The sequence below is a fragment of the Gracilinanus agilis genome, chromosome 5 (assembly GCF_016433145.1).
Source record: "Gracilinanus agilis isolate LMUSP501 chromosome 5, AgileGrace, whole genome shotgun sequence".
Classification (NCBI taxonomy): Eukaryota; Metazoa; Chordata; class Mammalia; order Didelphimorphia; family Didelphidae; genus Gracilinanus; species Gracilinanus agilis.
The window spans coordinates 206300132-206325397 of NC_058134.1; the positions used below are offsets into that span (position 1 = coordinate 206300132).

Consider the following 25266-nt stretch of genomic DNA (forward strand, 5'->3'; position numbering starts at 1 on the left):
CTGGAACTAGTAGGATACATAAGAATTTGTTTAATAATGTTTAAGCCATGTAATTGCTAGCATTGGTCTGTTACCATTATTTAAAACTCCTATTAGTTTTTCAGCACATGTTCAGTGGGAGGTGTACAAATGCCTCAAAAAAAAAAAACAAAAAAAAAAACAAAGCAACTACTCTTAGAATTTTATCATCTTCTTGCCCTATATATGTTAGAAAAGTTCATTAAGCCAGAATCTACAGCATAATGTTACACTGTTTTAAAAACTCCACTAAGGTTGTCACCAATATATATGACTCTGCAGCATGTTCTTGGATTAAACATTTGCGTTTTTAGTGCTATTTTCTTAAACAGCCCACAGCTTTAACTGACTAGTTCTGTCTTTACCGGGAGATGTTCTGATGGTGGCATAAGTTGCTGGAAGAAGCTTGAATGTTTGCTGAGTCATATTATCCAAAATACTTATGAAAAATGCCCTGTTAGTCATTTAGATCTTAATGAAGTAGTAAAGTGGGTCAAATAACATTAGAATATGAAATTAAATAGCTATTAAATAGTTAACAACAGCTTGTGAATGAAGTTTTTGATTTATATTTTGAAACTGCTGTTGACAAATGCTAAACCCTTAAGCCAAAAGTTCTATAAAATGCAAAACTATCATATATTAAATGAAAATAAATTCCTAAGTGTAGAGAGAAATTCCTTAGAAACTAATGTTTCAGCAAGTTGAACTAATTAAGACCTAAACTGAATTTACTTATGATATTGAACTTCGAAGGATAAACTCTACATTTAATCAGTGCAGATTGAACCTTGTCTCTTGATTTATATTGAAAAAAATGCCTACAGCTCAAGAGATACTGAAACTTTTTTGTGACCACATAGATGGTATATATTAGAATAGGAATTTCATCTCATCTTCCTGAAGCTGGGTCCAGCATTCTATCACTTATCCGGTAGCTGAAAAACAGCTTCTACAACCTGACAAATTGCTATCTACTCTATGCTTTGAAGATCAAATGAGGGAGATACCCAATACTTCCACTGACCGTTATTCTGCTTTTTTGAACAGCTCTTTTTCTTTACTCAGAATACTCTAAATTTTGCCATTAAGTCTGAATTTCTCTCTGCAACATTGATCCATTGTTGGCTCTGCACTTTTGGGCCCTCTTTCAATTGACAGCTCTTTAAATACCTGAGGACTCTCATAAGTATCCCGTTTCCCTTCTCTTATTTAGGCTAAAACTACCTTAGTTCCTTCAACTGATATTCACATGGTATGATCTTGAGCTCTTTTACCAATTGTCATCATTTAGACCCTTTCCCCCATCTCTTATCAATGACAAAATGTTGTGCCCAGGGATGAACATAGTCTCTGGATATGGTTTGACCATAGCACAGTAGGACTATTACCTCCCCGTCTCTGGATACTGTTGCTGTGCTTCTCTTAATGCAGTTTGCTTTTAGCTTTTCTTGTCTGCCATATAACAGTTAACTCATTGAGCTTGTTTGCTAGAACCTCCAGCTTTTTTTTTATTTAATCAGACTGCTGTCTAGCCATGTATCTTGATAATACATTTCAAATTTAGATTTTTTTAAACTTGAGATTGAGACTTCATATATACACTTTGTATCAGTAATCTCATCCATAAGAGTAGTACTCCTTCCAAAGCCTGAAAAGTTTTATTATATTTTCCCCTGTTCAGTTTTATCATTTTAGATTCTGAACTCAAGACCTTTAGAGTTCCTTAATTATTACTCTGAGCTTTGTATTATCTGCAATTTTGATGAACATGCCATCTGTGCTTTTGTCCAAAGCTTTGCAAAAGTTGTTAAACCATATAAGGCCAAGTATAGATCCCTAGGGCTCTCAACTAGAGACCTGATTTCAAGTTTAAGTCATCAAGCATTTATTAAGTACTATGTGCTAGATATCTAGTCATTACTGATGATCTTTTCTCTCTGATTATTCTAGCAGATTTTAATTAACCTCAACATAATATCTAGCTTCATCAGAATAATATGACTGTCTCTAAAGCATTACTTTGATTTACTAGTTTATCAATCTCATAAAAAAAGAATATAAATTTAGTTTGGTATGATCTATTCTTTTTTTTTTTTTTTTAAACCCTTAATTTCTGTGTATTGATTTGTAGGTGGAAGATTGGTAAGGGTAGGCAATGGGGGTCAAGTGACCTGCCCAGGGTCACACAGCTGGGAAGTGTCTGAGGCCGGACTTGAACCTAGGACCTCTCGTCTCTAGGCCTGGCTCTCAATCTGGTATGATCTATTCTTGATGAAGCACTGCTAGCTCTTTGTGATCACTGTTTCAATTTCTAGATGTTCACTAATAAATTCTTTTGGTAATATTTTATTTTCCTAGGAATTAAAGCTGAGTTTATTGGTCTTTAGTTTGCAGACTATTCTATTCTTATGTGTATCAATACAGTATTTGCCCTCTTTAGCCCTTCAGTGACCCTTCAGTTTTCTCAGGTCAGAAATGATTAGTTCTCTGAGTTCATTGGGTGGTATTAATGTCCTGTCCAGTTCTAAATGTGTTACAGTATGTCAAATATTGTGCTAGATGTTAATGATATTAAAAGTGATAGAATTCCTGCCTTCTAGGAACCTTTTTTTTTTCTAGTAAAGGGCAATCAATATGTTCACAAATAAGTATTGGGGATTCACTAAGTAAATACAGTGATTCGATGGGAGGAAACAGTAACAACTGGGGACCATCAGGAAAGGCCTCTTGAAGGAAATGGACCTTGAGAAAGGCCTTGGTGTAGGTTCTAGGGATTTCAAGATGTTGAGATGAAAAGGGAAAGCATTCTAGGCAGTTTGTGCAAAGGCCCAAAGACAAATGTACATATGACATAATAAGTAGGACAGTTTGTCTAGAGTGCATAGTAAAGGAGTGTAATAGATAATCTGTCTGCAAAGATAGGCTGGAATTAGGTGGTAAGAGACCATAAATATTAAACATGAGTTTGTATTTTATTCTAAAGACAATGGAGAGTCCTTGAAACTTCTTGAGCAAAAGAGTGTCATTGTCAGACTTGGGCTTTTGGACTGTCAATTTGGCAGCTGTGTGTGAAGGACGAAATGTAGACAGGCAGAGACTGAAGTCAGGAAGAGACTCTCAGGTGTTTGTGCCGGCCAGAGATGATGTTAGGGTGGATATGGTAAGTAGAGAGAAGAATAGATAGGGGAGATGTTGAAGACACTGACTGGATGGGGGGGGGTGGAGTTTGAGAGGGAGAAACAGTAAAGGAGAAGGAAGAATCAGTGATAATTCCTAGGTTTGTAAATCTGACTGAATGAAGGAATTGTGGAGCCCTCAACAGAAATAGTAAATTAGGAGAAAGAGTGGATTTGCAGGGAAAAATAATGATTTTACTTGATTTTGAGATGTGTAGGAAGCATCTGTCTAGTGCAACATATGGCTCGAGCCATATCCGGCTCTTTCTGTGGGAGCCATAAAGTCAATTTTTTTTTCAGGCTCTGTTACAGGAGCGCACAATGTGAGCACTGTACGGCTCTCACGAAATTACATTTTAAAAAATGTGGCGTTTATGGCTCTCATGGCCAAAAAGGTTGCCGACCCCTGCTCTAGTGAGTAGTTGAAATTTTTACACTACTAGTGCTCAGGAGAGAGGTGCAGGCCTTATGAGCTCATTAGGGACAATTAGTGCTTTCTTTTTTTAACTATTTCCCTTCTTATCTAGGATTTCAATTACCTGTTAATCTATTTTAGTTTTATGCTTTAATTTCAAAAATTATTCTTACTGGCAGAGAAAGAAGCAGAATAAAAGTTAAGTAGCTCAGTAGCTCTACATTAACTCCTATTGACTGCTAATCATTGTCTCATCTATCCCTAGGAGCAGAACTAAACCTTTTTTGAGTTTCTAAAAAAAAAAAAAAAAAACAACCCAAACCCAAATGCTTTGTTTTTAGAATTCCATATGAAGTTCATATCATTCTAAACAGTAGCATTCCTGGTGATCTTTTAAGGCAGTGTTGTGCTTTTGTATTCCTTCTCAATTATTTGCTCTTGCTTTTATCTTTTGCATATTTTATTACAATGTTAAATTTATATGTGGTCACTTTAGTCTCTTTAGACAACTCTTCTTCATTGAGATTATTTTTATCTTCAAAATTTTATCCTTGAATTTCCTATCCCTTCTTAACTGACTCCAGTTTATAATTTTTGGACATGGGATCCTACTTATCCTTTTTCTGAACCCTTTGAAATCTCTCATCAACTATTGCCAGTCTTTCACTCAATTGCCAAATTGCTATTTCTAAAGGCAGATCTAACTGTGTTATTCCCTTTCACCATCTTTTCTCTCTTCTCTTTCTCCCACCTTCTAAGTCAGTAAACTAGTGGCTATAAGATCAAGTATATTGACTCTTGTATAAAATTCTCTGTTTGGTATTCAAAAGCCCTTTATAATTTGGTCTTTCCCAGGGGTCGGCAATGTATGGCTCTTCAGCCATATCTGGCTCTTTTGAGGCCGAGAAATGGCTCTTTCTTTCTTTTTTTTTTTTTTTAAAACCCTTGTACTTCCGGTGTATTGTCTCATAGGTGGATGATTGGTAAGGGTGGGCAATGGGGGTCAAGTGACTTGCCCAGGGTCACACAGCTGGGAAGTGGCTGAGGCCGGGTTTGAACCCAGGACCTCCTGTCTCTAGGCCTGACTCTCACTCCACTGAGCTACCCAGCTGCCCCATATGGCTCTTTCTGCAGGAGCCATAAAGTCAAATTTTTTTCAGGCGCTGTTACAGGAGTGCGCACTGTTACAGGAGCACGAACTGTGAGCACTGTACAGCTCTCACAAAATTACATTTTAAAAAATGTGGCGTTTATGGCTCTCACGGCCAAAAAGGTTGCCGACTCCTGGTCTCTCCCTATCTTTCCAGTCTTTCCCTATCTTACACTTTAATCCCTTTCACTTATTCTGGGATCCATTAACACTGGATTCCTCAGAATTTTTGCACAAACACTTTCCTACACATCTCTTGATAAGCATTTTTATTGGCTGTCCATCAGTCCTGGATTTTTTCAAGTCAGTTAAAATCCTACCTTTAACAGGAAATTTGTCCTCATTTCCCTTCATTCTGGTGCCTTCCCTGAGATGATCTTCAATTTGTTGAGAGAGAGAGAGAGAGAGAGAGAGAGAGTGAGTGAGTGTGTGTGTATATATGTATAATTAAAAAAAATTTTTTTTTGGATACATACTTCTATGCATGTTGTTTCCTTCATTAGCTTATGAGCTCTTCGAAATCAGGAATAATTTTTCCCTTTCTTTGTAATCCTAAATACTTAGCACATTAACTGACACTTAGGAACTTAATGCTTTTTGAATTAACTTGCTCTCCTCAACTCTAGGGTGCATGTAAAACTGTGCTCAGCATTTATATGCAGTATCACAGTTTCCTAGATGGAACAGTCACTTCCATTCTAAACCATACCATCAGAAAAGATCCCATCATTTTCATTAAAAGAACACATTTTTCCCTGTTTATGAGCATTGAGTCTAGGATTGTAGTTCTCTCAGTGTTTCCTCCACTTTTCAAAGGATAGCATTAATTTTTCCACTTTTGACAGAAATAAATAACTGAAGTCCTCCATCACTATCATTTCATGCCTTTGTACCAGACCTATGATCTGTTTCATAAATTCCTCATCATCTTCAACCGTTTATTCATTTACCAAATTCACCTTTCTCTTCTAAAGCCTCTGCTTTTGATTGGTAGTAATAGTTATTAAAACATCACCTATTCACCTCAGGTCTTCAGTTTCATGCTCTAGACCTCTTAATCCTTAGTAGTGATATCTAGAGTCTTTTTTTCTTTTGAGTATCTTTTGTGCCAGTGAAGTATCAGGAATGTGGTAGGAATGATTAGGTTTGGCAAATCCTGAAAGATTGTTGGATATATTTACAGAGCTCTTTTTTATATAGTCAGGTATCCTTTAAATTGGACATCATCAATCACTACTCCATGCCTTTTATTGGGTCTTTTTTCCCTTACTGGCGCCTGTGGATTCAAAATCAATCTTTAGGCACAAACAATCCCCAGAGTTTAGTGGTCCTTACACAGAGGTTTTTTTTATCTATGTAAAAGGAGAACCAGTGTACAATTTTCTTTGGATTGTTCGATATATTAGAGCTAACTGTAGTGTATCTAGGTTTTCTGATTTATTTAGTACCAGTGTTATAACTATAACTATACTATACTCTCATGGAGGTAGAACTGGAAGGGACCTTAGAAGTCATCTAGTCCAACCCCCTCATTTTACAAATAAGGAAACTGAGGGAAGTTAAGTAACTTGCTCAAGGTCTTAGAGATCATGTCAGAGGTAGGATTTAAATCCAGATTAGCTGACTCCAGAGTTAGTGCTTTTTCTCTACTGCATTGCTTCCTTTTGATTTTTGATATTATTTTAATAGGTCTTTGAAAAAAATTTTTTGGAAAAGACCAATGTTATTTGCTATATTGCCCGGTTTAATTCTGAAACTCACCTTTGCCATTGGCTACTCCTGGCAGTTGTTGTTTTTTGGGTTTTTTTTTTTATCAATAATGTGTTTGTAATTTAGAAAAGTTTTCTCTTTAATTTAAGCTTATTTGACTTTATACATTAAGATTGCAGGTAGAAAACAAGATGTAGAACTCTTTTATTATGAATAGTTTTATCTAAATGATAAAAGAGATGAGGAAGAGGAGAAAAAGGGAGAGCTTTCAACGAATGGTCTTAGTTTTTCAGCAAAGTTTGAAGTAAGATCTTCAGATCAGAGGACAGATAGAAAAAGATACTGAAGCTTAAGGAGAGATGAGAAGGGTTGGAGTAGCTTCTTTGAAGGCTGGAATAGCAAATCTGTTAAATAGGAATGGAATGTTTAGTTAGAGAACCCAGGTCTTTTCACATTTAGTGTTTGAAAATTTAGTTTTATGTCAAAGAAATATTTATTTCATTTAGTTTTTTTAAATGTATATTTATTATAATTAATAATAACTACTATTTCTATAATGCCTACTATGTACCAGGCACTGTGCTAAGTAGGCATTTTACAAATATTATGATTCTCACAACTACCCTGCAAGTTAGGTGCTATTTATCCCTATTTTACATTTAAAAATGTTTTTTAAACTTAATATTCTTTTTATTTTCCTTTTCAGTTACATGAAAAAACAATTTTATTTGAACAATTCTAATCCATATCCAAATCTTATCTTTTCTACCTTTATATAATAGCTCTTCATTTACAGGCAGCTAAATAGAATCCTAGACCTACTGTGTGCCATCCTGTGCTAAGCGCTTGTACAAATGTCTCATTTGATACAACCCTATGAGTTTGGAGATTGTCTGGAGACTGATGGAGATAGATCTTTTTTTTTTTTTTTTTTTTTTTTTTAACCCTTAACCTTCCATCTTAAAATCAATACTGTGTATTGGTTCTGAGGCAGAAGAGTGGTAAGGGCTAGGCAAGGGTAGTTAAGTCACTTGACCAGGGTCATACAAGTAGGTGGTGTCTGCCTGGCTCTCAATCTACTGAGCCATCTTGCTGTCCCCGAGATAGATCTTTAATGGAAACATTTAAATCTTTCTCTTCTAGTCAACCTTTATTCTTCTATACATGTTTTTCTCAGAGACTGCCCCTCTTAAAATAAGTTTTAAGTACTTTCCTTGTGTATAGTATGTACTTTCACATCAAAAACTCAGCCACTTGACAGCTCAAATATGGTTTTGCTTTAAGGAATTTAAATTCTTTAGTTATTTCTGATGAGCTTTTTTTTCTTCCAAAAACTCATAAGAAAGTTCCATCCTTATTTTACACATGCCAGATTTTATAAAGTAGGAATATATCTAGTTAGGAACTTTGTCATTTTATCAGATGAATGTAGGTAGCATTTAGAAGACTATTCTGTTAATCCTAAATGCTGTAAAAAGGAGCTGATTCTGCAATAACTTTGCTTGACTTCCTTTAAAACTCGAATTCTTTCCTTTTTTGTGATTCCTTTCATTAATACCTTTAAAATGTTTGATTCATTTACCAGTGCACATCTTAGCAATTCAGCTTTTAACTTGAAGTTTGACAAACTGCTGGTTGCCTTGATAATTGGCAGCCATAATTCTTAAATTTTATATAGTTATTATATATCAGAATTCTAGGGTAGTCAGACCTCATAATATTGTTTATACAACTATTTTAGCTAATAATGTAATAAGCCTATGAGAAGAATTCTATTGCACATAAAAAGTGTATCTTGAATATGAATTGTTTCTTTTTTCAATTCGAAGTATTAATGTAAGTTATGGTGCCTATTAAAGATAAAAATTTAATTTTTTCCCTTTAGCTTAGCAGTTATTATCAATTTTTTGAATCTGCCAAATTATTTGGTGAGCATAGTTGTGATCTAATGACACACATTATTGGGGAAGTAAATAACAGAGAAAATGTACTCTTTATTTATTTGGCAATTATACAAAATGCTTCATGCAAGTCACTTTGTTACTTTGCCTGCTACCAGAATAGTTATTTTTATGTGATAATAGTTACATTGTACAATAGTAAGGATCAAAGGAATAATGCTTGATCTGAATATAGAAACAGTTTTTACATTGTGATTATAATTTAGAAAGGATATCAAGTTGATATTTCAACTCTGTTCTAATTATAATTATTGCTTGTAAAATTATTTTAAACCTCCATTTTTTCTGTAAAAAGATCTTTGACAACCAAATTGCTTTTAGTAGAGAGTGCTGTTTTAGTTCTGACTTAAGGGAGAAGAATGTTATCTGAGTCATGAACATTATATTCATGTACCACACCTTATTTATTCCTCGAGGTTCTCAAGTAATTCTTACTGTCCTTAGATTGATGCTCCTATAAATCATGTGATATAACATACTGCACTCATTTCTACTTTTGATACTTCCTAGTCCTACATATGAAATGGAATATCAGTTTTGTAATAAAGATATTTTGTGATTGAAAAGTAATATCCAATGATGGTTTATTAGCTGACTATTTAAAAAAAACTAAAATCAAATTGCAATATTACATGGGAGTGAACTTTGAATTTTTCTTATTTTTAAACTTGTCAACCAAGTAAAATAAATATACAAATTTAGGGATAAAATATTATTAAAAACCTATTTGACAGTAAAGCCAAAAGCCATGGTTTTGTTCTTTCACCTCTTCCAGACTTGTTTGAAATTCTACTACTTTTGTCTTTGTTTTTTATCTATACATTGAAGTCAATATGTACACTTGTGGTTTTAGTGATTTTTTTCCCCCCATTTTGTATCACTTTGCATAGATCTTTGCTTGCATGTTTGTTTCTTAACCCTTCCCTTCTTAGAATTCATACTAAGCATCAGTTCCAAGATGGAAGAGCAATAAGAAGTAGGCTATTGGGGTTAGGTGAACCCAGGACCCCCTTTCTCCCCTAGCCCCCTAGGCCTGATTCTCAATCCACTGAGTCACCAAGCTGTCTGTTTGCATGTTTTTATCTTTCTCCTTTTTTAAAAGGCACCATTAAAATTGCATTTGCCAGTTCTTATTGAAAGCAGTAAATATTCTTATTACCTAGCTTTAGATCCTTTTCTTTCTTTTAGATAATTGGGATTAGCAACATCATCTCTTGGTCTGTATTTCTGTAGGATTCTGAAAACCTGAAGATTCTCTCCCCAAGAATGTTTGCAGAGTACTTTAATCTTGTGTGGGTGTGTGGGACTTTATACACTCTCTGGATTTAGAGACAGACCCAATTTACCACTTAATAGCTGTGACCTTGAGTAGGTCATTTAGCCTTTCTGAGCGGGTTTTTCTCATCTGTAAAATAGGAATATTAAGAGCTTATCATGTGCAAAAGCATTAGGAATTCTGAGACAAAAATAAAAGTCTCTTCAAGGAACTTACATTCTATAGAGGAAGACAGGGATGACAAGCCTCTTAAGTTTAAAGAAAATGCTACCTGTTCTATGTGGTGCATGTTCATCCATTCAGTAAATATTGAATGCTTAAATATTGTGTTTATCATTGGCAACATTAAAAAAATATGAAAACAAAAACGGGGGTAGGGGGGAGAAAAACATGGGGACAAAGTGTAACACAATGAATAGAATGCCTGACCATTGGAGGTTCTGGGTTCAAATTTAGCCCAAGATACTTTTTAGCTGTGTGACCCTGGGCAGGTCACTTAACCCTAATTGCCTTAAGGGGGGAAAAAAAAGAAAGGAGAAAAAAATGGACTGAGCTCTGTTTTTAGGGAGCATTTAAACAAATTCAGGCAAAAAAATTGTTTCCAAATTTTTAACAAAGTAGAGCAAGTTATACAACTGAATAGGCAAAATACCACTTTTAAATGAATGCTACAGTGTTTTAAGTCAGTGCGTTTTCCACAAAATTCTACCTCGGATGAATTAATAGCGAACTCAGTTTGTACTATTTTTTGTTTCTCACAGTAAATGATGAACACATAGAAGGCACTCAATATTAGTACTTATTGATCGATAAACCTGAATGACAATATCCTTCTAATTACATCCTGAACTAATTTTTAGAGGGAATTAAGAAAGTAAAATATCATTCAAATCCTCTCTCAACTTGTGGAATCTTATAGTTAAGACCTTTCAGAATTGTCCCAGATCATTGCATTGCTGAGAGGGGCCAAGTGTTCATCATTTTACAATATTGCTTTCCGAGTACAATGTTCTCTAGGTTCTGCTTGTTTTTTTTCTTCATCAGTATATGCATATCTTTCCAGCTTTTTCTGAAATCATCTTGCTTGTCATTTCTTATAGCACAATAATATTCCATCACCAAGCTATACCACAATTTTTTTAGACATTCTCCAATTGATGAACATCCCTATAATTTACAATTCCTTGCCCTCACAAAAAGAGCTACTACAAATAATTTTGTACAAGTAAATCCTTTCTCCTTTTTTATTATATTTTTGGGATATAGACACAGTCACAGTGTTACAGGATCAAAATGTATGCACAGTTTTATTGCTCTTTGGGCATAGTTCCAAATTGCCCTCCAGAATGGTTGGATCAGTTCACAACTCCACCAACAATACATTAGCGTCCTAATTTTGCCACATCCCCTCCAACATTATCACTTTCCTTTACTGTCATATTGGCCAATCTGACAGGTGTAAGGTGGTAGAGGAGGCCAGCTTTTTAACCATGATGTCCAGTACTCCCTCACAACTAAGTTGAATTTATTTAAGTGATTACTATGTGCCAGGCACTATTCTAAGCACTAGTTAATAGAACTTCTAAGTTCTGTTTTTCAGCTTCATTTAATTTTTACCAAGTCATATAAGATTCCAAGCTCTGAAAAGAAATAGATATTTACGTACTGCTTTCCCACTTGTTATTTTGTGTGGTGCCATAAAGTTTTCTTCCTGAAAGATACTGTGTTTTCTAGGGATGAGGAAGGGGAAGAAGGAAGATTGAAGGAGACAAGAGATGTAGATGTGAAGACCTTAGGGTGGGGAAAAACCAGTTTAATTTCAGATAACTAATACCATATGGGTTATAGACTAGAATTTTGTCTTAGCCTACTTGCAGGCAGGGAACATAGTTTATTTTTATTTTTTATTTTATTTTATTTTTTTTATTTTAAACCCTTAACTTCTGTGTATTGACTTATAGGTGGAAGAGTGGTAAGGGTAGGCAATGGGGGTCAAGTGACTTGCCCAGGGTCACACAGCTGGGAAGTGTCTGAGGCCAGATTTGAACCTAGGACCTCCTGTCTCTAGGCCTGGCTCTCAATCCATTGAGCTACCCAGCTGCCCCCAGGGAACATAGTTTAAAGTTTCTTTTATTACTATTCTATTATATGTGTATTTAGCATTATAAGCATGTGTTTATTTTAAGTAATCTATATAATTTAGGTTATTATAATTTATTGGCTAAAATCATTCAGATAACATCTGTGCTCTTCAGTATGGGTTTAAAAATAGCAAAAAATAGGGGTCAGCTGGGTAGCTCAGTGGATTGAGAGCCAGGCCTAGAGACGGGAGGTCTTAGGTTCAAATCTGGCCTCAGACACTTCCCAGCTGTGTGACCCTGGGCAAGTCACTTGACCCCAATTGCCTACCCTTACCACTCTTCTGCCTTGGAGCCAATACACAGTACTGACTCCAAGATGGAAGGTAAGGATTTTAAGGGGAAAAAAATAGCAAAAAATTGGATAGTTTTGACTAGTAGAAAAAAATTGCAGTGTTAGATGTTTTTATTTGTTACTTTGAGTCATGTATGACATATACTGAAATCTAGCTATCCTTGGAGCTTTAGACCTATTCCTAAAACTATGTAATTTCTCACTGGTTTGGGAACTGAAAAAGCTCTTGAAAAGAAACACTGGAAGACTTCCAGATTGCAAAATTCTCTTACTCTATTATCTACTTTCCCTTCCTCTTCATACATACACATTAACCATGGGTTTTTAGCACTCATTAGAAGACCCATAGGTAAAAATCCGCATAGGATAAGAAAAGGTAGATCAGTGACAATTTACACAGGTGAAATGAATGTCCACACTGTTGAGATCACAAATTTATTGAAATACAGAAAGATGAAAATTGTCAAGTAAATAAACACAAACAGGTAAATTTGCTTCCTGTTACAAAATGTTGTGTACCTAGGTGCTCAATAAACATTTGTATGTAGTAAAGATATCCTAATAAGCTTACTTTTTACATTGTTTAAGTAGTTAGAAGTATTTATTCAGGATACTTTTACAAATTGCTAAATTTAGTATTCCATTGGCTCAGAGAATCTTAATTATAACATATGATAGTTTCCAATATTTCTCAGTTGTTGTCATCTGCCTTTTTCTCTCTTTTAGCATTGTAAAATTGCACTTTAATTCTGCATCTTAGTGTAGCATTTATTGTTTAACTGTAACTACTTTTCCATGAACCATTGAAATAATGTTACCAATCCTGACACTGATATTTGTGCTTCTTATTTTATTTATAGCAGTCATTTGAAGAAAACTGAAACTACACCTCTACTTTTTTGCATCTTAGCTAAGTTTGGCAGAGGACTTCTGATTTTCCTGGCATCTTGATCTGTAGTGTTTTTTAATCATTTGAGCAATTTAGTTTGCTTGCTTTGTTTCACTTGACTCTGCTTCAGATGTTTTCTGATAAATGGGAAAGAATTCTAACTCATACCTTGCCTTGGAATGCTTGCTATTTGGGGATAAGTTCATCTAAAATTTAGCAAAAATATGTTTAAAATTGTTTCATTGAATTTGGAAGGAGCCCTTTTCTTGAAATATCCAGGACAGCATGTTCAATACATCAACTAATCAACAAACATTTATTAAATGTCTACCATGTGTTAAGTGCTAGAGAGACAGAGCTAAGAGGGAGACTCTGTATGCCCTTAAAGAGTTTGCATATTTTTGAGAAAAGTAACATGTGCATAAATAAATGCATATACAATATATACAAAATCAGCTGGATAGATTAGGGAAATCTTCATAAAGAAAGTATTGTTTGAGCGGAATTTAGAAGTTAAAGACATTGTAAGAGCTGGACATAAGATGAGAGTGCTTTGAAGGCACTGGAGATAGCCAATACAAAGATATGGAATCAAGAGATGAGTGTCATGTGTGAGGAACAGTAATGGCTGAAACATAAAATGTAAGAAGGGGGAATAATGAAAAATATTGGAAAGATTGATTTGGGCTAGCTTATAAAAGACTTTAAAAACTGAACAGTGGAACTTACACTTGATCTCAGGGGCATTTGGAAGCTATTGAATTTTAATAGAGGATAAGTAGCATGATCAGACCTGCATTTTAGGGAAATCACTTTAGAAAGATTTAAAATAGGGATGAATTAGGCTGTGTGGTAATCCCTCTGAGGTTATTAACAGGTTAATGGACATGTGTGTAGAAAGAAAGCAGTAAGATGCAAGAGAGGTAGAAGCTATTAGACTTGACATCTGATTGGATATGTGAAGTAAAAAAGAATTAGAGAATAAAACTGTTTACAAACCTAGCTGATAGTGGTACCCTTTAGAGAAACAGTGACGTTTTTCAAATTGCATTGGCTTTGGGGAGAAAGATAATGAGTTCAGTTTTGGAAATGTTGATAAAGAATCAAATAAGCATTGAATGAATTGTTGAGCCTTATTTATTTTTGGCTTGATTTCTAGGAGAAACATTTTAAGTTTAAAAGAAACTCCCTTTTCTTAAACCCCTATCTTCTGTCTTAGAACACAGAAAATAGTGTGTATTGGTTCTAAGACAGAAGAGTGGTAAGGGCAGGTGTAAGGGTTAAAAATTAAAAGTTGGACTACACAGCCTTCGTGGATTGCCAGAAAATGTAAGGGTTAAAAATTAAAGTTTGGACTAAATATATAAAATGTGGTTGCCAAAATTATTAGTCAAGTCAGAATGACTTTTTATGATATTTTTATTTACAAAAGGAAAAAGAGTGAAACTAAGGAAATCAGAGAGAAAGTAGATAATCGCTCCGTTGGGTATTCCTTGGTCCTTCTCTATTCCATTTGTTCTTTGTTCATTAACTGAATAGAGGCTGTCAGTTGTAATTTCTTTTTTCTTTTCCTGTTGTTTACTCATATTTTTTCCTTCTTTCCCTCTCCTTATTGGTTGTATTCTTTTCTGCCCTGAAGGGGCTTCTCTGCTCAGCTGATTAACTGGATTAGGTTGATGGAGTTGAACAGTTGTATTAATGTGCCCTGAGGCCAGATCTTCCCCAGCTGCCAGCAGAGGCTTTCTGGTTGGATTGAGCAGAAGAGACCCATGGCTCTGTCCTGCTGCCAACCTTGGCTCTCTGTCTACTCTGCACCCTTGCTCTTCTGGTTTTCTGCCACCTCTGTGAAACTGAGCCCCTCTGCCCTCTGGAGGCTTCTTCTCTGCACTATTGATAAACTGGATTAAGCCAGTTGAGCTGATTGGTAGAGCTGGATGTGCCCTGAGGCCAAAACTTCCAGAGACAGAGGCCCAAGATGGAGGTGTGGTAACTGAAGTCTGAGACCAGCTTGCCCTCTTCTCCACTTCTCTCTTCCAGCTGCCTCCTTGCCAGCTGTGGTCAGAGCCCTGAGCTTCCCCTAGTTGTGATAGCTTCAAGGCACTCTGTCCTGGTTGGAGTCCTAGACCTGAGATCCTACCAACCACCTGAGTCTTAGCTCAGTAGATGAGGAAGGGCCCTGAGACCTTTCTTCTTTGTTTTCCTTAAACCTGAGAATTCAACCATTCCATGTACCTTTTAAGTTGAATCCAGCAGGAGGGTCCCTCAGGTCTGTGTTCTTTTTGGATTTGGTTTTCTGTCCCTCTTGAAACACTTTGATTTTGATTGGTGTGGAAGGACTTTCATAGATGAATTGACTTTTGCTGCTTCTAAACCACCAAGTTGACTCCGCCCCTTGGCAGAGTTGTTTTTAAATTGTTAAGAATTTTTCTAAAATTTAGTACATATTTGTTTGCCCTTTTAAACAGAGAATCCAGTTTAACTTTTTTTCAGGTCTTACCGTGTATATATTGTTGTATAATAAATCTGTTAAAAATAAAATTCTTGAAGGAGATATTTAAGAATTCAATTTATTTTTAAAGCCCTCTTTTTTTTTTAAACCAGAGATAGAAACTGCATTTTTGATATGTTTGACAACATAAGAAAAAATGGAGTTGTCAGTACAAAAATGCTCAGATGAATCTTTGATTTCATCAGTTTGGAAATTCCTTCTATCTATGCAGATTGCAACTCATTACTGCCTTCCTGTTCTCTGATTTTTGACCATTTTCTTCCATAAAGCTGTCACAAAGGTCCACATAACTTGCTGAGGCTTTCCTCAATTTCTTCTGACATTTTGAGGATAAAAATTCTGACTGTCCATCTGCCATCTCACACTGTGGCCCAGACTATTTTTTCTTCTTATATGTTTTCTTGATGGCCTTTTAAATTTGGCTCTTTTTCAGAGACTATTGCATTCCATGCATATCATATTTGGAGACTTGCCTTCCATATATCACTGTCATATTGAAAACTTGTAGAATGATGGTATTAAAAAAGATGGTCCTTTCTTTTCATGGGAAGCTTGAGATCATTAAAGAAGTTTTGCAATTTCCTATGACAATCAAGCCTGCTCTTTAACTGGGGTCCAATTTGTTGTTCTGTTATTGTCTGTCCCAGGTATATATTATGGTAGACCAATAGACAAGCGCTTTAGGTCTCCATATTATAATCTGTGCAATAGACCATGTTGACTGGGTCCATTAAAAATTGATGCTGTCTACTGCATTTTTGCATTTCAAAATCTTTCTTGCCTCTACCCTTACTCTTAGCAGACTGCTCTCATATCCTGCTTTACTGATAATATTGAGGTCATCCAGCACAAATTCACATTCTGCTTTCTTCTATTCATAATAGCTAAGGTTATATTATTTTGCCATCCCTCCCTCCCAAACCACCACACACACACCACACACACACACACACACACACACACACCTCTAATTGGATTATAAAAGACCTGAGGGATTTAAACCCTTACCTTCTGTCTTAGAATCAAAGGCAGAAGAGTGGTAAGGGTTAGGCAATGTTGATTATGTGACTTGCCCAGGATCACACAGCCAGGAAGTGTCTGAGGTCATATTTGAACCCAGAGCTGAGGCTATTTTGAGTGAATTAACTATGACACCATCCCCACCTCACTCCCAAAGCACTTATTAAGCACTTTCTATATGCCAGGCATTGTTATGCTAAGCACTGAGAATGCTGGTAGTAATAAGCAACCTACCTCAAACCTATAAGGAGCTTACATTCTAATAGAGGAAGACTTCACCTTCACTGAAAGGAAAGAGAATTGAAAAGCTGGTGTGGGGGAGGAGTAGTGGGAAGGCATTATAGTTTGGAAGTGGCTTTGAAGTGGAATGGTAGCCTGATTCTGGGAAGACAAGATGAAAGCGTTACCTATCTAAGAGCTCAAGGTCTCAGAGGCAGAGTCCATATTCTGCCTGAAGTGTAAAAGGAGAATTAGATACAGACAGCTTTTGGAAATGGTTGGGAAGCATTATTATTTTCTATCCTAGCCTTTTGCTTTTCTAATTATTCTCTTACTTTCTAGTAGATCATTGCTCTCTTCCCTCTTGCAATCAGATTCCATTTTTTAAGAGTCATTGTAATCTAGCTAATCTGCTGTCTTACCTTTTTAGACACAGCTATCTGAATCACCAGAGATTGTCCTGTGGGATAGAGATGAGCTGTTTTTCCATAAGGATAATTTCAGCTTCTGTAGAGTAGAGAATGTATGTGTGATAGCTATTTGGCAGAGGTCTTTTTAATGTCTACTTTTTAGGTGATATTACTGATGGTTAAAATTGGTGGAAAGCATCCTTAGGTGGTATACTCTGTGTGTGTGTGTGTGTGTGTGTGTGTGTGTGTGTGTGTTTAAGTAACACTGCATTATGTAGACAGTTGCTTTCGAAGGGTTAGATGTAAAATATATAAAAATAGCATCAATGAGTTCTAAAGTTTGAGCATGGAATATGTGTTAGAATTGTTCCAACTGGCCTGAGTAATGTGAGAAATGAGACTTTTTATATATGAAACAACTACAGAACAAGATGGTCTAAAGTAGTGCGAATGTCTGATAGACACAGAATATAATGAGAGTTAAAGGAAAAGAGTGGGGTGGAAAAGGGAACAAGTGATTTCTAAGTTCTTACTAGGTGCCAGGCACCACATTAATATGTGCTTTGCAAATATCTTATTTGATCATCACAACAGCCTTCTGAGGTAAATGAGGAAAATACAAATCATCAGAAATTTTCAAACATTAGAAGTACTTTGAACTGTGTCTTGAAGGCTTGGTTAGGTAGAGAAGGGTTGAGTTGCCTGCTTCTTTATCAGCTGTTTCCAGATGTTGCTTTGACCAGCATATCTCTCCTTCCATGGTCAGCTGGGAAACAGAATATAGTCTTACAACTTTTTTCCTAATGATATTTGATCCATAGACTTAGAACAAGAACTGGAAGAGACCTTTGAGTATATCTAGTTTGACTCCTTTTTTTTATGGACAAGGAAATTGAGATCCAAAGAAGCAAAATGATTTATTCAAAATTATGCAAGTAAGTGAAAGAGCTGTGGTTAGGAGCAGGTACTGTGCCTCTAAACTATTTTTTGGATATTGTAAACTGGATGTCTCATAGGCATCTAAAAAAAATACATTATCTTTACCCCAAAACTTATCTTCTCAGCTTCCCTATACAGTTGAGGGTACTACTATCTTCTTATTCACCTAGGCACACAACCTGTGTAATCAGTCCTTAATTCTTTACTCTCATCTCACATAGCTAATCCATGGACAGATCTTATCCTTTATTCCTTAACATTTCTTATATATGTCCCCATTTCTCATGTAGCCACCATCCTAATACAGGCCTTCATCACCTCTCACCTAGACCAGTGATGCTGCCCCCTGAAATGTTATATCCGGCCAGCTGCCAGACATTATTCCTAATCTGACAAATACAATGATTAGGATACAATACAATGAAACTTTGAAAGAGTTGCCTTAGAAACAGACTGACAGATTAGCATTTCCTTTCCTTTGGCCCCCTCTTTAAAAAGTTTGCCCATCACTGACCTAGACTATCTCCCTGCTTGAAATCCCTCCCCATTCAAATCTATCCACCATTCACCTGCCATAGTGATTTTTTTTTTAAGTGCAGGTTCAACTACTCAAATTGCAATGATTCCTTGTCAGATCCAATATCAAATATGAAGTCTTCTTTTTGGCATTTAAGACTTTTCATAACCTGGCCTTCTCTCCCTTTTTAGTCTTAACAATTTACTCCTCTTCATGACATCTATGATTCAACTACCATTGACCTAGTTGCTGTAAGTCACCCACAGTGTATTTATCTCTAATGTCTGTGTCTTTGCACCGGCTCTCCCTATACCTGGAGTGTCCTGTTTTCTCACTCCTCCCTACCTCTTAATTCTCCTGGCTTTCTTCAAGACCTAGCTCAAATTCTAGCTTTTGTAGGAGGCTTTTCTTGGTGGTCATCCACCCTCAGCTACTTGTACTTTTATTTACTCTTAAGATTATTTCCTATATACTCTGTATCTTATGTATCTACCTACTTACTGGTTTACATGTTGTAGAAATGTAAGGGCAAAAGTGAATAGAGTTGCTGGGCCTGGAGTTGGAAAGACTCATCTAATTGTGTTCAAATCTGGCCTCTTACTAAGTGTCAAATCTGACATTTACTAGTTCTGTGACCCTAGGCAAGTCACTTAATTCTGTTTGCCTCAGATTTCCTCATCTATAAAATGAGCTGGAGAAGGAATGGCAAACCATTCCCCAATCTTTGTCAAGAAAACCTCAAGAAATCAAATAACCAAAGTGACCTCCTTAGAATCCTAGTTTTTGAGTGCAAAGACCATTTTCTTTCCCTTTTTCTGTATCTGAAGCACTTGGCACAGGGTCTCAAATTTAATAAATGTTTGTTGACTAAACAAATTCATCGCCCTTTTCTTTCTGTTTCTGAAATGACTATAATAATCCTTTAGACTTTCTAAGTATTTTCAAGATTAGTAGTCTAGGTAACATGAGATAGAAAGATTACCTTTTCCTCTTATATTAATTTGGACCTTAGAAAGGAAGAGAAGCTGTAGGAGATAATAAGTTTCTTGGACACTTGGAAGCCTTGAATAAGATCTATTTGCATTTTAGAGGCTCACGTATATTCAGTGAATTTGCTAACGATTCTTTGGAGCTGGATGAATATATTCTATAGTGAGAGAAGAGAGATTAAAGAGACTGGGGGGGGGGGTGGTTTGGAAGTGCCAATAGGGTTGGGAAAGAAGAGAGACTTTACAACCTATTTTTCCTTTCTTCCTTGGTGTCTTCCCTGGAGTAGAGGTGTTAAACAGCCTTCAACTCCTGAATATAACCCAAAACAGATTAAAATGCAATACCCCTCCCCCCAGCTAGATAATTCAGTGTATTGAGAGTATAAATATGAAAAATGATAAAGGCTGCTATAATAATATATATTAGTAATTTAATTAAAGCCATGCTGATAGATAAAGTTATTAGACCACGCGCTTGTAAGCTTGCCGCCTCCATTTAGTCTCCTGTCTCCTCCTCCGAGTCTGCTAGCCAAGAGAGCACTCCCACCTAACCCAGGAGATTATAAACTCTTCTCTGCGTGGACGTAGGCCTCCCCACGCCCAAAGAACCGGAAACGGAAACCCGTTGGACCACGGGAAATGTAGTTTGATACATTTCCCGTGTCCATAGAAATATATACACTTTTAGATGGCATTTCCCAAATTTCACTTTTACAAGAGCCAAGACTAGGTACAGAAGGTCCTGGGTGTCAGATTTGGCCTTAGACATTTATTTCTTTGTTGGGGTGACCCTGGGGTAAGTCACTTAACCCCCATTGCCTAGTCCTTACTGCTCTTCTGCCTTGGAACTAATACACGTTATAAGTGTTTTTTTTTTTGTTGTTGTTTTGTTTTTAATGTAATTGGGAAATATTTAACAAAATAAATTAAAGAACAGTAAAAACAAGTGATATTAATATGTAGTTTTCTAAGTCAGTATGTGGCCATCAGGGATCCTTCTATATGGTTCAGCAACCCTCCTTTGGTTTGACTGTGCTGGTGCTAAACCCTGTCCTATAATGATAGAGTGAAAGAAGAAACTAGGATGCTAGAATGAGGGTGTTACGGGATAAAAAACTTCATTGGGTGGCAGTGAAAGAGAGAAAAAAGTTTCATTTTACTTTGTTAGATGTCAGAGCATGTTAGATACCTGGAAGTTGGATAATTAAATTAGAACCTGCTTATAATTTAAGTTGTGATTTTTTTTCATAAAATTCTCACCAAATTTCCTAGAAAGAAGGAAAATCAAAACTGTCAATTGGGCAGAAATGTTAGAATTAATCTGTTTGTATCATATTTATAAGCAAAAAAACCCCAACCACAAACTAAGAGATATTTTCCTTTATTTGTGCAGATTTGAAGGTAATTACTCTCTGGCAGGATCCTTTACCTTTCCTTTGGGTTTTTTTTTTTTTTTTCTGGAAGTGATATTTATTCACTGATCTAAACCGAGGGTCAAAAATAGTGGATATATTTATCATTTTACTTTTTTCAACCCTTGCTTTTTGTTTCCAAATACTAACAGCATCATTTTATTTTATTTTTTAAAAAGCCTTTGCCTTCTGTCTTAGAATTAATACTAAGTATCAGTTCCAAGGCAGAAGAGCAGTAAAGGCTAAAGGCCAACTGACTTGCCCATAGCTAGGAAGTATCTGAAGTCAAATTTGAACAGAGGGACTGCTTGTCTCTAGGCCTAGCACTCTATCCACTGAGCCACCTTGCTGCCCCAGCAGCATCATTTTATTGTAAATAAACACCATGTTTTCTAAAACACAATTTGAAGAAAGTTTTAATTGAATTCTTAACAAGTTACATTAGAATAACTCCTAAATAATGATTAAACCAGGACTTATTCAGAAGACACATTTTTTTTAATTTTAATTTTTATCTTAAGCTTTGAAAATTTCCTTCCCATTTACTCTTGGTTTTTAGAATCCAAATATTTAAACAACTTAGAACCTTCCATTTTTGCATGCCTAGGCAGTTCCATTTTAAGTCTAACTTAGCACCTACTGATGAGCTCAGTTTTTGACAATAGAGAGCGAAGTTTAGTAAATGAATACAGAATATGTTTATGAAACTAATTTCATTTTCTAAAGTTAATATGATATTTAAATCCAAACAAATAGTTATGAAAAACCTAATCAGAATGTGGCCAGTACTGGGTATTCCCTAATGCAGTGTTGCATGCACTGCTGAGCATAATGTGAAAAAAAAAGGTGCCATAAAAAGTTAAGTACCAAATAACTAACTGTAAAAAAGATCTTAATGGCAAAGCAGCCATGGTCATTAATCTGGTAGAATAGTTCTTGCAGAGATGGTTGTGTTTGTTAAGCTACAATGATCCTTTGATAACTGAAATAGGAAATGCAGAATTTATTAATGATAAAATGTCAAATTCCTTAAAGTAGTGATTAGACACTATTTTTTTTTTTAACCCTTACCTTCTGTCTTGGAATCAATATTGGTTCCAAGGCAGAAGAGTGGTAAGGGCTAGGCAATGAGGGGGTGGGGGGTAAAGTGACTTGCCCAGTTTCACACAGGTACGAAATATCTGAGGCCAAATTTGAACACAGGATCTCCCATCTCTGGGACTGACTCTCAGTCCACAGAGCCACCTAGCTGCCCCTCTCTTAGACACTTTTAATATTTCTCTTTTCATTCTTTTTTCCAAAGTATACTATTTGTTTTTCATAAGAACACATGAAAACATAAACCACATCAGTTCCTTTGTCATTACTATGAGCTGTCTTATTAGCTGTAAGGAGCATATTAGTTTATAATCATAAATATCTCATCACTTCCATAAAAAATGATTATAAAGTCCAAATTCTTGCTAATGCCATTAACATCCATTTAATGTCACAGATAATGTTAAAATATTTACTAAATGTTAGAATTTTGGAATAGTTGATATTTATATAGCATATGATGGCTTGCAGAGTTCTTGCAGTGTATTAGTTGAACCTCACAGTAACACAGCAAGGTAGGTACTATTAGTCATTATTATCCCCATTTTACAAGTGAAGAAAGTAAAGCTTGGAAGTTTAGTCATTTGAACAGGGTCACAGAGCTAGTAATTTTCAAGTGAGAGTCTTAAGAGTAGTCTTCTGTGGACAGCTGGGTGACTCAGTGGATTGAGAGGCAGGCCTAGAGAAGGGAGTTCCTAGGTTCAAATCTGGCTTTAGACACTTCCTAGCTGTGTGACCCTGGGCAAGTCACTTGACTCCCATTGCCTAGCTTTTACCACTCTTCTGCCTTGGAACACATACATTCTATTGATTCCAAGACAGAAGATAAGGGTTTAAAAAAAAATAGTGGTCTTTTTCACTTATCACATGTATATATGGGTATGTGATTTGGGGTTTAGGCTTTAAAAGATCACTCTGGCAAAAATAAATAATTTGGAAATAGTTATCAAGTGATAATTTGTACAACCCAGTGGAATTTCTTGTCAGCTCTGAGGTGTGAGTGGGGGAGGGTAAGAACATGAATCATGTAAACATGGGAAGAAAAAAAGAAAAGAGTGGTCTTCCCTGACTGCATTATTAAACATTTATGAAGCACCTACTGTGTTTCAAGCATTGTGTTAAGCATTGGGCATTATGTAAACACTGATTATTGAGAATTAAGAAAATTGGTAAAAAATTGGTAAAAAAGAAATTAATCATTGTCTTAAAACATATTATAAATCACCATGTCTGATACTTGAAAAAGGATAGTGAAATGGATAAATGAAGCACAGAATAAAAGCCCATATGCCTATAAATTTTTAGAGTTTAACAAACTCATACTTTAAAAAGTAAAAAAAAATAAGCTTTAGGCCCATCTTAAATAATTAGTACATTTCCCATCTCTTGGTGTGGTATATTTTTACAGTTAATGGTTCTTTGTAAGAATATCCATTTCTCTTATGTTACTGTACCAAAATTTACTGCCAAAATTAGTAGTGAATTTTTGGAAATTAGAAAAATTTTTCTAAAACATAATTTTTGGGTGGGAGGAGTAGAGAATATGTAAGTTATTAACTATCTTGTATGTTGTTTTTTGTTTTTAAATAAAATACTATTAATCCTTCCTCCCTTATCCCTTTTTCTGGTCATACATTTCTCTAATGATATCCCTTGCTTCATTTGTGAACAACATATTGACATTATGGCCTGCTCATTCCCACCATGTATTACTTTTTATTTGGAGATTGTAGTATTCTATAACTTGTAGCCATATGTCAGTGAAAGATTTTTTTTTAAACCTTTCTAAGACAAAAGGGAAGAGGCAAATGGTGGTTAAGTGACTTATGTAGGGTCACATAGCTAGCATGTGTGTGAGGCCAGATTTGAACGTAGGTCCTCCCAACTCCAGACCTGGCCACTTAGCTATGCCCTTACTCTTTAAGGAATGGCTTTTCTTGGGGAGGATGATATATAGTGGGAAAAGCAGGTCTTGTAAAAGTGAAAGATATCAATAGCAATTTGTTTTTAAAAACATTTACAACAATAGCAATAAAATGGTGAGCCAAAGATGAGATAAATCTCAAAAATAAAATTTAATATTTGAACTATTTTGTCTTGATCAGATAGTAGGAACCCTTCCCTACCATACTTCAAAAATTACTTTTTTTTTTTTTGGCTTTTTCTGCCCCCAAATATATTCCTCTGATCTCTTTTTGCATCAAATCATAAAAGTAATTGTATCTTAAATATTAAACATTCATTAGAAAAATGTGCTATAGAGATTATTTTACCCAGTTAACCATTTCCCTAGGGATTTTTTCTTTTTAGTTGTATCTGTAGCACCTGGTGCAGTGACTAACACAGAAATTAAGTAGGTGCTTAATGAATACTTATTGATTGCTTTTATGATTTTAGCTGCATTTTATTTTATGTAAAAACTTTACAATTTGATATAATTAAAATGTTCATTTTTGTCTTTTATAGTCTCTGTCCTTTTTTAAGGAACATGGACTCTACTGTCTTTAATAGTGAAAGGTATCTCCTTCCATATATTTCTAATTTGCTTGTTAATTTTGTAATCTTTGAATAGGTCACAATGCATAGGTCATGTATTTATTTGGAGCTTGGGGGGAGGGCTGGATTATATGGTGTGAATTGTTGGTCTAAATCTAATTCCTGTCCAACTGCTTTCATTTTTCCCAGCAGAACTTATTGAAAAATGTCTGTTCCCTAGTAGTTTGGTTCTTTGGGTTTAACAAACACTGTGCTTCTAAACTGATCTGATTTTGGGGTCTTGTTTCCTAATCTGTCTCATTTAGCCTTTCCATAACCTAGATACCAAAGCAGGAGTGTGTCTCTCACTTGAATCATTGATCTTCTTCTTTCTCCTTTTAGGGACTGAATCTCCTATATTCAAAACTGAGATCCAATGTATCTTGCCCTTTCCAAAAATTGTGTCCTTGTCCCTTTGGGGGTGATTATAAGCCTGGTCCCATCATTTTGCAGCCTCATGCCTCTTGAGTTTCTCAGTCAGATTAAGCTATAAGGATTACTTAGTATTGGAAATTGTGCTATCTGTAGTAGACTTTTTGATATTTTATGTTGTTTTCTCATTTTTATCTCTTTGTCTTTTCAATCAG

At 35.6% G+C, this 25266-nt stretch overlaps 1 protein-coding gene across 2 annotated transcripts in view; it reads left to right on the top strand.

Moving 5' to 3' along the window:
- The window catches only part of WNK1 (WNK lysine deficient protein kinase 1), a 168635-nt gene that overhangs the window by 1753 nt on the left and 141616 nt on the right, over window positions 1-25266 (top strand). The gene's annotated exons all lie outside the window — the stretch shown is intronic.